General features: G+C 38.1%; 1 pseudogene; it reads right to left on the bottom strand.

Annotated features, from left to right (window-relative positions):
* The window catches only part of LOC126076290 (uncharacterized), a 308,689-nt pseudogene that overhangs the window by 165,146 nt on the left and 129,239 nt on the right, over positions 1-14,304 (bottom strand).

Here is a 14,304-nt window from a genome sequence, read left to right as displayed (position 1 = left end):
AAAAATTGCCCAGTGAAAACCATATGAGTAGGCAGAACATTGTCTGATATGGTGCCAGAAAATGAGCCGCTCATGTTGGAAGGTACTCAAAATACAGCTGGGGAAGAGTTACCTCCTTAAAGTAGAGTTGACCTTAATGATTTGGAAGGAGAAAAGCTTTTGGGACCTACATTTGCTGTTGTGGCATGACTCAAAATGTGAAGAAATAGCTGCAAACACCCATCAATAATCAGAATATGGAATGTATAAAGTATGAGTCTAGGAAGATTGGAAGTCATCAAAAATGAAATGGAATGCATAAGCAGTGATATCCTAGGGAATTAGTAAGCTGAAACAGACTGATATTTGTCATTTTGAATTGGACAATCATATGATCTACTGTGCTGAAAATGACAAATTGAAGGGGAATGACATCACATTCATCATAGAAAAGAACATTTCAAGACTTATCCTGAAGTACAACACTATTGGTAACAGGATAATGAAGGTGAGTTAATACAACTATTACTCAAATGTACACACCAAACACTAATGCCAAAGATGAAGAAATTGAAGATTTTTACCAACTTCTACAGTCTGAAATTGATCAGTCATGTAATCAAGAGGAATTAAAAATTATTGGTGATTGGAATTCAAAAGGTGGAAACAAAGAAGTTGGAAAATACATCCTTGGTGATAGAAATGATGCTGGAGATCATGCAACAGAATTTTGCAAGACCAATTGTTACTAGTCTCCAATCTGACACAAAGGGTCCTTGTCGTTCCCCAAGTAAGAATACACATGAAAGACAAAATTTATCTTCAGTAAGCTTTATTTTGCTTGAGTCAAGCAACAGGAGTCAGTAGGGGACTAAGCCTCTCCAAAAGACTGACTTGAAAAGGGAAGCAAAGATGGGCTTATATGGGTTCAGTGGAGACTACAGAGTAATGAATATTTAGGGGGCTTCTTTCAAAAGGCAGGTACTTCTCTGAAAGGTGGTGCATGTTAATTAGGTTGCACATGCACCTGGAATCCAAGATGGAACCCACTGATATTGAAGATGGAGTCCTCTCGGCAGCCCTTGGCATCACTTATTATGGGATATAGCACTAGTGCACTGATCTTTGGCACTACATTGCTACCTTTGAAGGGCTAAGGATGGTTAAACAGTGGTCACACTGTGTTCTTCTGTGCATGTGGGAGCCTGTAAAGGGGGAAGGGACTAGAAAAATACTAAGAAGGAGATAGTAATTCATGGGTTGTTTCAACCTTATCTCATGTTGACAGGGTGTGGTTCCTGTTTACCCAACTTCTAGATTGTAATCTTTTAACAGCTGTTTTGTTCTGCCAGCACAGTTAACCCTGAATCACAATGACTTATTCTTTGCAAATACCTTTTTCAGCAACATAAATGGTGACTATACACATGGACCTCACCAGATGGAATACACAGGAATAAAACTGACTACACATGTGGAAAGAGACAATGGAGATGCTCAGGATCCTCAGCCAGAACAAGACCTGTGACTGACTGTAGAATTGACTATCAAATACTCATATGCAAGTTCAAGTTGAAACTGAAAAAAATTAAATCGAGTCCACTAGAGCCAAATTACAACCTTGAGTATATCCCACCTGAATTTAGAGACCCTCTCAGGAATAGATTTGATGCATTGAATATTAATGACTGAAGATTAGATGACTCGTGGGATGACACCCAGGACATCATACATGAAGAAAGCAAAAAGTCATTAAAAAGACAAGAAAGAAAGAAAAGACCGAAATGGACATCAGAAAAGACTTTGAAAGTTGTTCATGAACATAGAGCAACTAACGCAAATGGAAGAAGTGATGAAGTAAAAGAGCTGAACAGAAGATTTCAAAGGGCAGCTTGAGAAGACAAAGTATTATAATGAAATGTGCAAAGAGCTGGAGTTAGAAAACCAAAAGGAAAGAACAGGCTTGACACTTTTCAAGCTGAAAGAATTAAGGAAAAAATTCAAGCCTTGAGTTGTAATATTGAAGGGTTCTATGGGGAAAGTATCGAAAGACAGGGGAATGAAAGCAGCAATGAGAAATCAAATGACATTGCCTTGGGCAAATCTGCTGCAAAAGACCTCTTTAAAGTGTTGAAATGCAAAGATGTCACTTCAAGGTTAAGGTGTGCCTGGCCCAAGCCATGGTATTTTCAATTGCCTCATATGCATGAGAAAGCTGGACAATGAATAAGGAAGATCAAAGAAGAATTGATGCCTTTAAACCACGGTGTTGACAAAGAATATAGAATATACCATGGACCACCAGAAGAACAAACAAATCTGTCTTGGAAGAAGCACAGCCAGATGCTCGTTAGAAGCTTATCAAGTATATCTTCAGGGAACTGCCAGAAATTCAGGCCGGTTTCAGAAGAGGACGAGGAACCAGGGATATCATTGCTGATGTCAGATGGATCCTGGCTGAAAGCAGAGAATACCAGAAGGATGTTTACCTGTGTTTTATCGACTGTGCAAAGGCATTCGACTGTGTGGATCATAACAAATTATGGATAACATTGCGAAGAATGGGAATTCCAGAACACTTAATTGTGCTCTTGAGGAACCTTTACGTAGATCAAGAGGCAGTCGTTCGGACAGAACAAGGGGATACTGATTGGCTTAAAGTCAGAAAAGGTGTGCGTCAGGATTGTATTCTTTCACCATATGTATTCAATCTGTATGCTGAGCAAATAATCCAAGAAGCTGGACTATATGAAGAAGAACAGGGCATCAGGATTGGAGGGAGACTCATTAACAACCGGGGTTATGCAGATGACACAACCTTGCTTGCTGAAAGTGAAGAGGACTTGAAGCACTTACTAATGAAGATCGAAGACCACAGCCTTCAGTATGGATTGAACCTCAACACAAAGAAAACAAAAATCCTCACAACTGGACCAATGAGCAACATCATGATAAACGGAGTAAAGGTTGAAGTTGTTAAGGATTTCATTTTACTTGTATCCACAATCAACAGTCATGGAAGCAGCAGTCAAGAAATCAAAAGATGCATTGCATTGAGTAAATCTGCTGCAAAGGACCTCTTTACAGTGTTGAAGAGCAAAGATGTCACCTTGACAACTAAGGTGCGCCTGACCCAAGCCATGGTATTTTCAATCACATCATATGCATGTGAAAGCTGGACAATGAATAAGGAAGACCGAAGAAGAATTGACGCCTTTGAATCGTGGTGCTGGCAAAGAATATTGAATATACCATGGACTGCCAAAAGAACAAACAAATCTGTCTGGGAGGAAGTACAACCAGAATGCTCCTTAGATGCAAGGATGGTGAGATTGCATCTTACATACTTTGGACATGTTGTCAGGAGGGATCAGACCCTGGAGAAGGACATCCTGCTTGGCAGAGTACAGGGTCAGCAGAAAAGAGGAAGACCCTCAATGAGGTGGATTGACACAGTGGCTGCAACAATGAGCTCAAGCATAACAATGATTGTAAGGATGGCTCAGGACCGGGCAGTGTTTCGTTCTGTTGTGCACAGGATCTCTATGAGTCGGAACTGACTTGACGACACCTAACAACAACAATACAACATGCTTATCAAATATTCTTGACAGTTATGAAATGTCAAAACACTGAACAAACACATGCCTCATAAAGCAAAGGATGTACTGGGCAATTTCTTTACACATTTTCCTTATTTTGGGGGGCTGCCGACTGCTCTCTGGCAGCTATCTGACAACCAAATATACAGTGCAGACATTTATCTCCAGTCAACAGCATTTAGTTTTGAATTTGAATATTTTTATACATGGTTATATTCTCTTATTTTGCTATGTGCTTATCTACTCCCTCATACCCTGATTGGCTTCTCCACCTTGGCCCTTGGAGTCAGAGTTTGGGATCTCTGGTCTCTACTATGTGAATTATATGAATAAATTACGTGGGAGTGTCAAAGTCTGGAATGGGCTGAAGTCTGTTTATTAGTCAGGGCTCTCCAGAGAAACAGAACCAGCTATATGTACGTATATAGACAGAAGTCCCTGGGTGGCACAAATAGTTAAGCACTTGGCTACTAATCAAAAGGTTGGTGGCTCCGACTTACCCAGAGATGCCTTGGAAGAAAGACCTAGACATCTGCTTCTGCAAAGTCACAGCCTTGAAACCCCTATGGAATGCAGTCCTACTCTGCAACACACAGGGTTGCCATGAGTTGGAATCAACTAGGTGGCAACCTTCTTTTTTTTTTAATTGTATATAGATGTGTGTGTGTGTGTGTGTGTGTGTGTGTGTACACAGAGAGAGAGAGATTCATTTTAAGGGAATTCATTTTCATGCAATGATGGGGGCTGGTAAGTTCAAAATCTGTAGGTCAGGCAATAGGCTGGAAACTCTGGCAGTCTTGTGTCTAAAATTCCTAGGTCAGGTGACAGGCTGGAAGCTCCTGTCTATGTTAAAACCTTGAGACAGAATCCTCCCTTGGAGAACTTCACTTTTTGTTCTTAAGGCCTTCAGCTGATTGGATGAGGCCCATCCACATTCTGGAGGGTAATCTGCTTTTCTTAAGGTCGACTGATTTAAATGTTAATCACATGTAAATATCTTCATAGCAACATCTGTAATTGTGTTTGACCAAACCCCTGGGCACCATAGCCTATCCACGTTGACACATAAAATTAACTTGTGAGGCTAGGGATAGCTGATATTTTAGCTTGCTCTAAGGCATGAGAGAGCTGTGTAAATTTCAGTAAAGCCTGACTTACTGCCTTTTGCTTTCAAAGCATGCTGATAAAAAGCTGGTTTCTGCCCAAGACCGAAAGATTCCTGGTGATGTCCTTGAGGTCAACAACTATGAAAAGGAGGGGAAAGAAGCAGGGCTGGGTAGGGGAGAAGCTGAGCTGTGATGTAGGCTCAGCGAGAACCTTGGCTGAATCATGAGAAGTCCTTGAACTAGAAAGAACTTTCAGAGTTCTCTTGAGTTGGACTGAGATGACCAGGTCTTTACAGTCCCATGTCCATCAGTCATTGGATGTAATCTACCCTGGGAAGAGGTTTGCCTAACCTTGGGTGAGGTAGCTTTCTAAAGCCAAGGTGATCCCTACAGAGACTGGCAGCTGAAGGCTGTGTGTAGGCAGCTGGAGCAGCAAGTCATTGCATGATATGGAATCTGGGTGTTGCACTATAGTATCTTCCAGTTGGGAACTTCTGATTTTGCTCTCTGAGATACTCTCCATGTCTCTATCTCAATTTCGCTATAACCTCATGTTGCAAGCCTGAGAAGAATTAAGTTTTGTATGCCCTAAGGAGATGATCCTTACTCAGAATAAGAGAGAATGTATGTTTTATAGACAGTTTAAGGAGGGATATTTGGGTATATGGTATTTCTTGGAGGGTCTTCATGCCCGCAAACATGCAGTTTCCATAAGGATATCTGTTTTGAATGTAGGTGGAGAGTTAGCTATTAATTATTTCCCTCATCTGAGATTTCCCCAGAGAAGACTGACCTGTTTAGTTCGTTGGTATGTTAAAGATTCTGTTATTTTCTTTTTTGAGAGGACCATCTTTTTATCAGGGTAGTCCAATGATCTATTGGAACAGGTAGCCTTCACATTCTGCTCATTATTTCCTATATATTCACAGTACAAAGAGCTAGCCAATTTTTATCTATCACTTTAATAACCACAGTGCATATGTACTCAGAATAAAAGTTAACAAAATCATACTCTCCTTCCTTGTTGGGATTTAATTTGGGGGCAAGAAAGAGAAAGTTACTTAAGCTAAGTTAGATAAATGTACAGATTCTTACAATTGGGCACAGGTATATCTCAAAGTACACAACTATGAAGAAGCTTAGTAAGACATCAAGGGAGCTGGAATTCATCAAATAATTCCCTCCAGGGCTTTTTCTTCCTTGGGGGCTACTTGTTATCTCATCTCTGCTGATTGTCAGTTTCTAAGAGACAGAATGAGATGTATAACAGCATCATTTAAATAAATTAAAGATATGTGAACATAAAACAGCAATAGTCATTTTGTAAGAACACACAAAAAAATACACATATTTTAAAAATAGAATGGTTATCTATAGGTGGGGAGAGGAATAGGCATGAGGAATGGAGATGAAAGAAAATCAATCAATCAAGCAAGAGAGGTGACATCCCAACTAAAGATAAATATGTGCCATAGACTGAGAAATATAATGAACTCAGTTTTCTGTACCTGATGTCCAAACTAACAAAAGTAGAAAACCAAAGAACAGGAGGCATGACTTGCATATTTTATTAAACTCTTGCCAGAACAGAACATTCACAGAGCATTATACATTCGGAGACTCGCCTGAAGTTCCCTACAGCAGTCCCTGAGTGGTACAAATGGTTGATGCGTTCAGCTGCTCACGGAAATGTTGGCAGTTGGAGTCCACCCAGAGGCACCTGGGAAGAAAGGTTGGGGACCTACTTCCAAAAAATCAGCCACTGAAAACCCTACCGAACACAGTTCTGCTTCGACACACGTGGGGTCATCATGAGTCAGAACCCGCTTCACGGCAACTCTTTTTTTCTTTTTACTGGTATGTTCCCTTTATGTGTAAAAATAAACAATAACAACAACAAAAATTGTGCCTTTGGAGTTTATGTGTGGTACAAATGGTTAAGCACCCTCCTACTAGCCAAAAGTTTGGCAGTTTGAACCCACCCAGAGGTGCCTCAGAAGACACGCCTGGTGATCTGTTTCTGAAAGGTCACAGCCTTGAAAACCCTGTGAAGCACTGCTCTACTCTGCACTCATGGGGTCACCATGAGTTGGAATCAACTCATCAGGAACTAACAACAACACAGTGCCTATATGTGATGTGCGTTCCTTGTCCCTTTTCTTTCTCATATGGAGAGATTTTTTCTAGTCTTCTAGATAGCTCTTGTTATTCCAGCTAATTCCCTAGCCTTTATCCTTTCTTTCCTTCATTTATCAGTTCTATGAAACCCTGCAGCAATTAAAGCTGGCTAATTACCGTGTTTGGAATATGAACCACTGATAAAGCTGCAAGATGACAAGAGCTAAAAGGAAGCCTACTTCCCTGTGGAAAGACTTTTAAAAGAGTAATAATTTTAGTGGCTTTGTAGAGAAAGCACCATATCATTTCAGCATTCATACAGCAAAAAAAAAAAAAAAAAAACAGTTGCCATCGAGTGGATTCCAACCCATAGTGACCCTATAGGGCAGAGTAGAACTGCCCATAGGGTTTCCAAGGAACACCTGTGAATTTGAACTGTCTTTGGTTAGCCATGTTTCAGCAGGGTTTTAGGGGCCTGGTTGGGCAGAGATAAAGTGCTCGGCTGCTAACCAAATAAATAAATAAATAAAGTGCTCGGCTGCTAACCAAAAAAAAAAAAAAAAATTTGGTTAGCAGCCGAGCACTTTATCTCTGCCCCACCAGGCCCCTAAAACCCTGCTGAAACATGGCCTTCACAGTCTAACAGATATTGCCATGATGGTAGAACAAAGCAGAAATGAAACGTGGAAAACTACACTAACTGCTAAGAATAGTCTCTAAAAGGACAGCTTAAAAGGCGTTGCAAGTAGAAATGTGATTCCAATAGGCCCTATAGAAATCGGGCATAAACCAGGGGATAAGAAATATCATATGAAATTCTAGGAAATCAGTGATGTGGCATAGTGGTTAAGAGCGTACAGCTGCTAACCAAAAGGTTGGCAGTTCGAATCCACCAGATGCTCCCTGGACACTCTGTGGGGAGTTCTACTCTGTCCTACAGGGTCGGTATGAGTCAGAATCGACTCTAAGGAAGTGGGTTTGTTTTTTTTTTTTGTTTTGGAGACAGGTAGTAGTAGATTTTTCTTCTTATGCCTAATTCAGCAAATCACTAAAGATAGATGGAACAACAACCATTCTTTTGGTTTGCGAAGAGTCATGTAGAAAATCAGACCTCCAGTCACATGGATTAGCTCTTAGGTAAGCGCCATCCCAGTTTCTGGCTGTTATAAATAAACTCATTATGAACATTTGCAAACAAGTCTTTCTGCAGACATATGTTTTTGTTTCTCTTAGGTAAATACCTAGGCTTGGAATATGTAAGTTGTACAGTAAGTGTTTAATTTCTTAACATTTGGGTTGTTTTTATTGTTGTGTTATTATTGATTTCTAATCTAATTCTCTTGCAACTAGAGAATACACTCCTTTGTATGATTTCAGTCATTTTAAATTTATTGATATTTGTTTTATGTCCCAGCACATGTTGTATCTTGGTGAACGTACGATGTGTACTTGAAATGATAATATATTCTTTTATAGGGTGTTGTGTTCTCCAGTGGTCAATCAGATCAAGGTGGTTGATGGCGTTTTTCCCATCTTCTGTTTTTACTGTTTTTTGTCTAGTTTTTCTATCAATTGCTGAGAGATGGGCGCTAAAATTTCTTACTGTGGTTTCAGAACTGTCCATTTTCCCCTTCAACCCTATTAATTTCTGTTTCATATATTTTGAGGATGTGTTATTATGTGTATACACATTGATAGGAAACTCTGGTAGCAGAGTGGTTAAGTGCTACGACCACTAAATAAGAGGTTGGCAGTTTGAATCCACCAGGCGCTCCTTGGAAACTCTGTCGGGCAGTTCTACTCTGTCCTATAGGGTGGCTATGAGTCGGAATTGACGGCAGTGGGTTTTTTGGGACACATTGATAATTCTTACACCTTCCTGATGAACTGTTCCTTTTCTCATTATACAATATCCCTATTATCTCTATTAATGCTCTTTCCCTTGAAGTTTATTATATATTACGTTAAAATAGCCACTCTTGTCTTTTTGTTTAGAAATATGCATACCAAACCAAAAACCAAACCCTTTGCCGTCGAGTCTATTCAAACTCATAGCAACCCTAAAGGACAGAGTAGAACTGCCCCATAGGATTTCTAAGGAGCGCCTGGTGGATTCCAACTGCTGACTTTTTGGTTAGCAGCCCTAGCACTTAACCACTATGCCACCAGGCTTTACAGAAATATGTATAGGGAATTGCTATATATATTTATTTACATTTTTTTGAAATTTCAGAGAATTGCTTTATGGCTTATTTTAAGATGGTTTTGTGCTTGATAAGAATGTGTACTTTTTAATTGTTAGATATGGAATTCTATATAATTTGATAGGTCAAGCTCATGTTATTCAAAGGTTTTATATATTTACTGAATTTTTATTAGACTTATTTGCAATTCAGATAAATATGTTAAAATTTTCCACTATGATAGAAAAATATGCCTCTGTGTATTATTATCAAGTTTTGCTTTATATATTTTGAGACTTTTATTTACTTTGAGACTTTTTTATATATTTTGAGGAATATATATTTTTAAATCATTATACATGTGTACAGTCCCTATCCACCATTCCAAAATAATAAAAGCTCTGAAAATGGAAAGTTTTTTCAAAGATTTGGCATCAAAACTCTTTTGGAAGCAAAGAGTGACGTGAGTGGATGTGAGTTATCAAGTGTGTCTCATCTCTCTTGTCATCACAAATGCCCCTTGCTGTTGGTGAATACTTGGCTGCTTAAAAAAAAAAAATGTGATTTTGATTGCACTGTAAGGATGTTAAAACTATTTAAAACTGCCTTATGGCTAAGAGTGAACAAAAGAAAGGGAAACATCTTTATGTATAGCGTAGAAATTGAAATTGCTACAGGATATCCATGTAGTGTGTTTGAAATGTTTTACCAAAGAATATGGTGTGAAAACTATACCCCCCATATATGACTTGAAGCAATGATATTGTGCAAACAAGAAAGCACAGATAATCAGGGAAATATTTTCTGACTGGTTGAGTAATCACTCAAGCTCTAGTTTAGCACTGCAGGCAAGCTGAATGTTGTAAAAGTTCATTGTTCCTGGACAGCTTCTGTACACATACCCCTCTGAACTTTCTTTGGAAAGTAATATATATCCAGAATGTGTTTTTTCCCCTAATGTGATGTTAATTGTACATCTTTATCAACAAGGAATTATACATTCTATAAAGACCAAGAATAAATACTTCTTAAAAACAAAACTACTATATGCTTTTAGCCGTTTATGGAGACTTAGGGAGCTTAGATTTCCTAAAACAATTCAGTTATTAAGGTGCCATTTATTCATTTGCTGAAGCTCGGAACTATATTAATAAACCAATAATAACTAATGCTAGGTAGGATTATCGATGCTTTACAATGAACTTTTTGATGAAAATTCTGAAGAATTTCATGTCACTAAGATAATATCAAATGTTATTATTTGTGCAAAAGTTTAAAAATTATAAAGTCAAAGAAGGCTGATATTGAAAAAAAGTCAAACATTGACAATTCACCTGATATACATTGTTTTAATAATGCAGAGGAGATTTCTTACATGATATTAAACAGAGATCAACATAAAGGTACTAGTGATAACGGTGATAGTGTTGTACAACCAGGTGAAAAAACTTGTAAAGAAAATGTGGTGAAAACATGTGATCATTCAGTTGCTGGAGTTGAACAACATGCATTAATGAGCAAGAGATTGTGGCTGCTTATTCAATAAAGAAACAGTACTTAGACATAAGCTTATGGGAGGCAGATAAGATTGGATGAGTTATTTTTTAAAAGCTACATTTCTTGGTGCTGTTTTATCACCTAACAACCCTGTTGTTGTCCCATCAGCAGATGTCCAACCCCAAACTGACAATGATGGTGGTAGCACCACTAATGTATCCAGCCTCCTCTCCAAGAGTCTCAAGCAACCGGTTATGAAGAATATTTCTTGCTTATATTTATATAGTCATATAATTTAGTCTGAAGCTATATATTTGAAGAATTTAAATAAACCATAATTCTCTTCTAGTCATTACCTCATTGAATGTGAATATTCATATGTTTAATTATGGGTTAATTTCCCAGGTACCACAGGGAGTGTTACGTAATATGTGGTATGTGCATAAATTACCTTTTTTAATATGAAAAATTCAGTCTCACTGGCTGCTGGCTTCTATGTTTAGTGAGCTGAAAACCATTGGAGGATTTTGTTATCAAAAAGTGACAGGTCATATTTAGACAAGATCACTCTGACCACTGGTTCAAACTATACTGAAGCAAAACCAGGGAAAGGGCAGGAGGACCAGCTGGAGGGTCTGAACCAGGGGTCTGGCAGAAGGGGTATTTAGAAATGGTAAAGTATGAATATATTTAGTAGGGAAACCTTGTAGGATTTGCCGATGAACTAAACGTGGGGAATGGGAGAAAGAGAAGAGTTATGAGGGCATTCACTTTTCTAGCAACCCAAAAATGAAGCCAGAATTTTCATATACTTTTTGCATATATTCTTTAAGTTATGGTGGAATTCTTTGAGTTCTGAGATATATGTACTCTACATCTAAGTCAGTGTGGAGAAGGCAGAACAGTAACAGCATGGGAGGTTCAAGACAGACTGAGAATTTAGAGGAAGATAAAACACAACAAGAGGAGCTAAGAAAAAGTTAAGGCCTTGAGATTCATTGAAATCCTATAGAGGACATGTCATTGCTCACAGGATGTGAGTTGGGGATCATGATTTTTATTTTTGATATCAAAGAACAAGGTGGCTTCAGTTGACTTTTGGGTTACACTTGTAGCCTACACAGTGAACACATTCCAGTCACAGCTAACATATGTCTGAATGCTTTTTGCCAAAATATGGATAAACATTTTTATTTTGATTATGCAGAAAGGACAAACAAGTTAGTAGTACTATAAATGATCCATTCAGTTGAATCCAGAAATTACATTTAATTTTTTTACCCAGACTGTCATCTCAAATGCTCTTCATTCCTCTTTATCCTCTTTTTAATTCGGGAATTATATGTTACATTATGATCCTGCTACACCCTCAAGTTTATTAAACAAAATCCAAAAAATAAAAAAAGCAGTAATCATTGGCAACACAAATGTAATGTTCTTGGCGATCAAGAAAAGCTTACTGAGATCCTACAGTGTTCTTTGCACTGAATAGAAAACAGCACAATGTAAAATTAGTCTGAGAATTTTAAAAGGAACACAAATTCATAAAATTTTAATAGGCATTTCAATCAGTTAATTTAAAATCAGGGCATGAATTAAGGATGAGAACAACTGAATCCATTCTTACCCCAAATTTGTTTGTTTTTATTAAACTGTCGGCATAAGCAGCTCTATCTTTAGTCTCCTCTCCGTGAGCATTCTCTGTCAGCCAGAGTTTTAATTTCTAAGCAGACAATGAGTTTTCTCTGTGATGATTACTTGAGATTCCCTTATTGGAGGCCTAAAGCGTTTGGCTAGGAAAGTCATTCATTCTCACACAGAGGACTGAATTGGCTCCTTTGGAAACACCAGAGTGTCTCAGTTCACAAACTACCAGACCTGACTCCAAAAATTCATTTGCTCTTTCTCGCCTCTTCAAAGCTAAGCAACCTGCTGTCCTGAACCTGTTGGATAGATTCACTTGACAATGATATCACCTGTTAAATTGATTTTTTAAAAAATCTTAGCTTAAACTATCCACTAATCTGTAATTGCACTGAAATACAAATTCCTTCCAATTTTTAATAAAACCAATTGTCTCCTGTATCACTGGCATATTTCTTTACTATCATCTGCTCTCTCTGCTTCCCCTAATGCTTCCCACATTTATCTGCATTTATTCACTGACCCTATTCCATGTGCAACCCCAAATCCTCTGTTGTCCCTATCAAATTCTTAACTTAGAAAGGAGACAGAGTTTGTGCTAAGGGTTAAATGAAGCATGAACAGTCCTTCGCAGCATTCTTATAGTCCTGAGTTTTACATATTTGTGTGATTGTTTGACTATGGTCTAATTCTTTCTCTCATCTCTATGCTCTGTAAGTACAGAGACAAGGATTGGGCTCAGCATTGAATCTCCAATGCCCAGCACAATGTCTGGCTCATGGTAGGCATGTGGTAACTATTTATCAAGTAAATTAATGAATAACGATCTTTGGGAGAAGGGAAAAGATCAAACAATTCTTTCCATGCTGTACTGACTTCCTCCCTTTACACCAGAGTGGTTTTGTGAGCTAGCATTTACCTTTATCTTGGGGAGTGGTAATCTATTCTGACAGCTAGTATGGAACCCAAGAAAGTGTACAATTAAGCCCTGGATACATAGGTTTAGCTCTGCCTTAGGCCTCCAGGAAAAATGTAAAAGGGAGTTAACAGGGGCTCCATTGTCAGAACTTTATCATCTGAGAGGAGCAGATAGAAATCTTGGCTAGACATTCTATTTAGGAATAAAGTATGGGCACTATGCTAGTCCAGTATCCCTGGGTGCACTTGAAAACCTGATCATGGTAATCAGCGATCAGATGAAAGCAAAAATTCATCATAGACAATGAATTAATATCTCAAAAACACCATAATCTTATGGAATTGAGCATTACATCCTTTCAAATGTCTTTCTCAGCTGACAACTTACCTTATGGTTAGCAATTTTATTTGATTCTTTTTGTAATTCTAAACTCAAAGCATTATTTCTAAGTAAGGATGTTTCAATTAGTACTTTGTTATAGGTTTAATCACAGAGTTTTATTTATAATTGGTAAAAGAAAAATAAATTATTGTAAGCACCAAAAAGAAATTTATCTGAAACTTACCTTGCCTTCTTGAGAGGTACTAAATAGCTCAACATAAATGTTTCATTAAAAAAAAAAATTTTTAGCCCTGTAAATAATAAAGTTGTTAAATCAAAAATTTATTAAATAATTACCCATTCCTTTGTTTTTGTTTGGTTCTGGGTCTTGAGACGTCTTAGGTATGTGTCTCAGGTATACCCAAACCCACTGCCATCGAGTTGATTACAACTCATAACAACACTATGGGGACAGAGTAGAACTGTCCCATAAGGTCTCCAAGGTTTTAAATTTAAACAGAAGGAGACTGCCACGTCTTCCTCCCTCAGAGGGGCTGGTAGGCTTGAACCTCTGACCTTTTGGTTAGCAGGCAACCACTTTAACCACTGTGCCACCAGGTTTCCTCTCAGGTATGTGGTGCTGAATAAAAACTTCAGGGACTGACTTTTGAAATATAAATTTAATCTTATTAGAGTTATATGTCCATGAATTGAAAAGTCTAATGTTTCTTTTGTCTATTTCTGCCCCCCCTTTTTTTAATACAATGCTAGTATTTATTTACATCCCTATTTCTAAATCATATATGTATGTTTTTTTTAATAGCATTTTTTGCTTTGTCTCTTTTAGATCTCATCTTGTTGTGTGCCGAAGGGTCAATTCCGACTCATAGTGACCACATGCGATAGAGTAGAACAGCCCCCTGGGGTTTCCTGGA

The sequence above is a fragment of the Elephas maximus genome, chromosome 4 (assembly GCF_024166365.1).
Source record: "Elephas maximus indicus isolate mEleMax1 chromosome 4, mEleMax1 primary haplotype, whole genome shotgun sequence".
NCBI classification, from domain to species: Eukaryota; Metazoa; Chordata; class Mammalia; order Proboscidea; family Elephantidae; genus Elephas; species Elephas maximus.
Note: the sequence above shows the minus strand (reverse complement) of the source record. Positions and strands in the feature narration are given on the sequence as shown.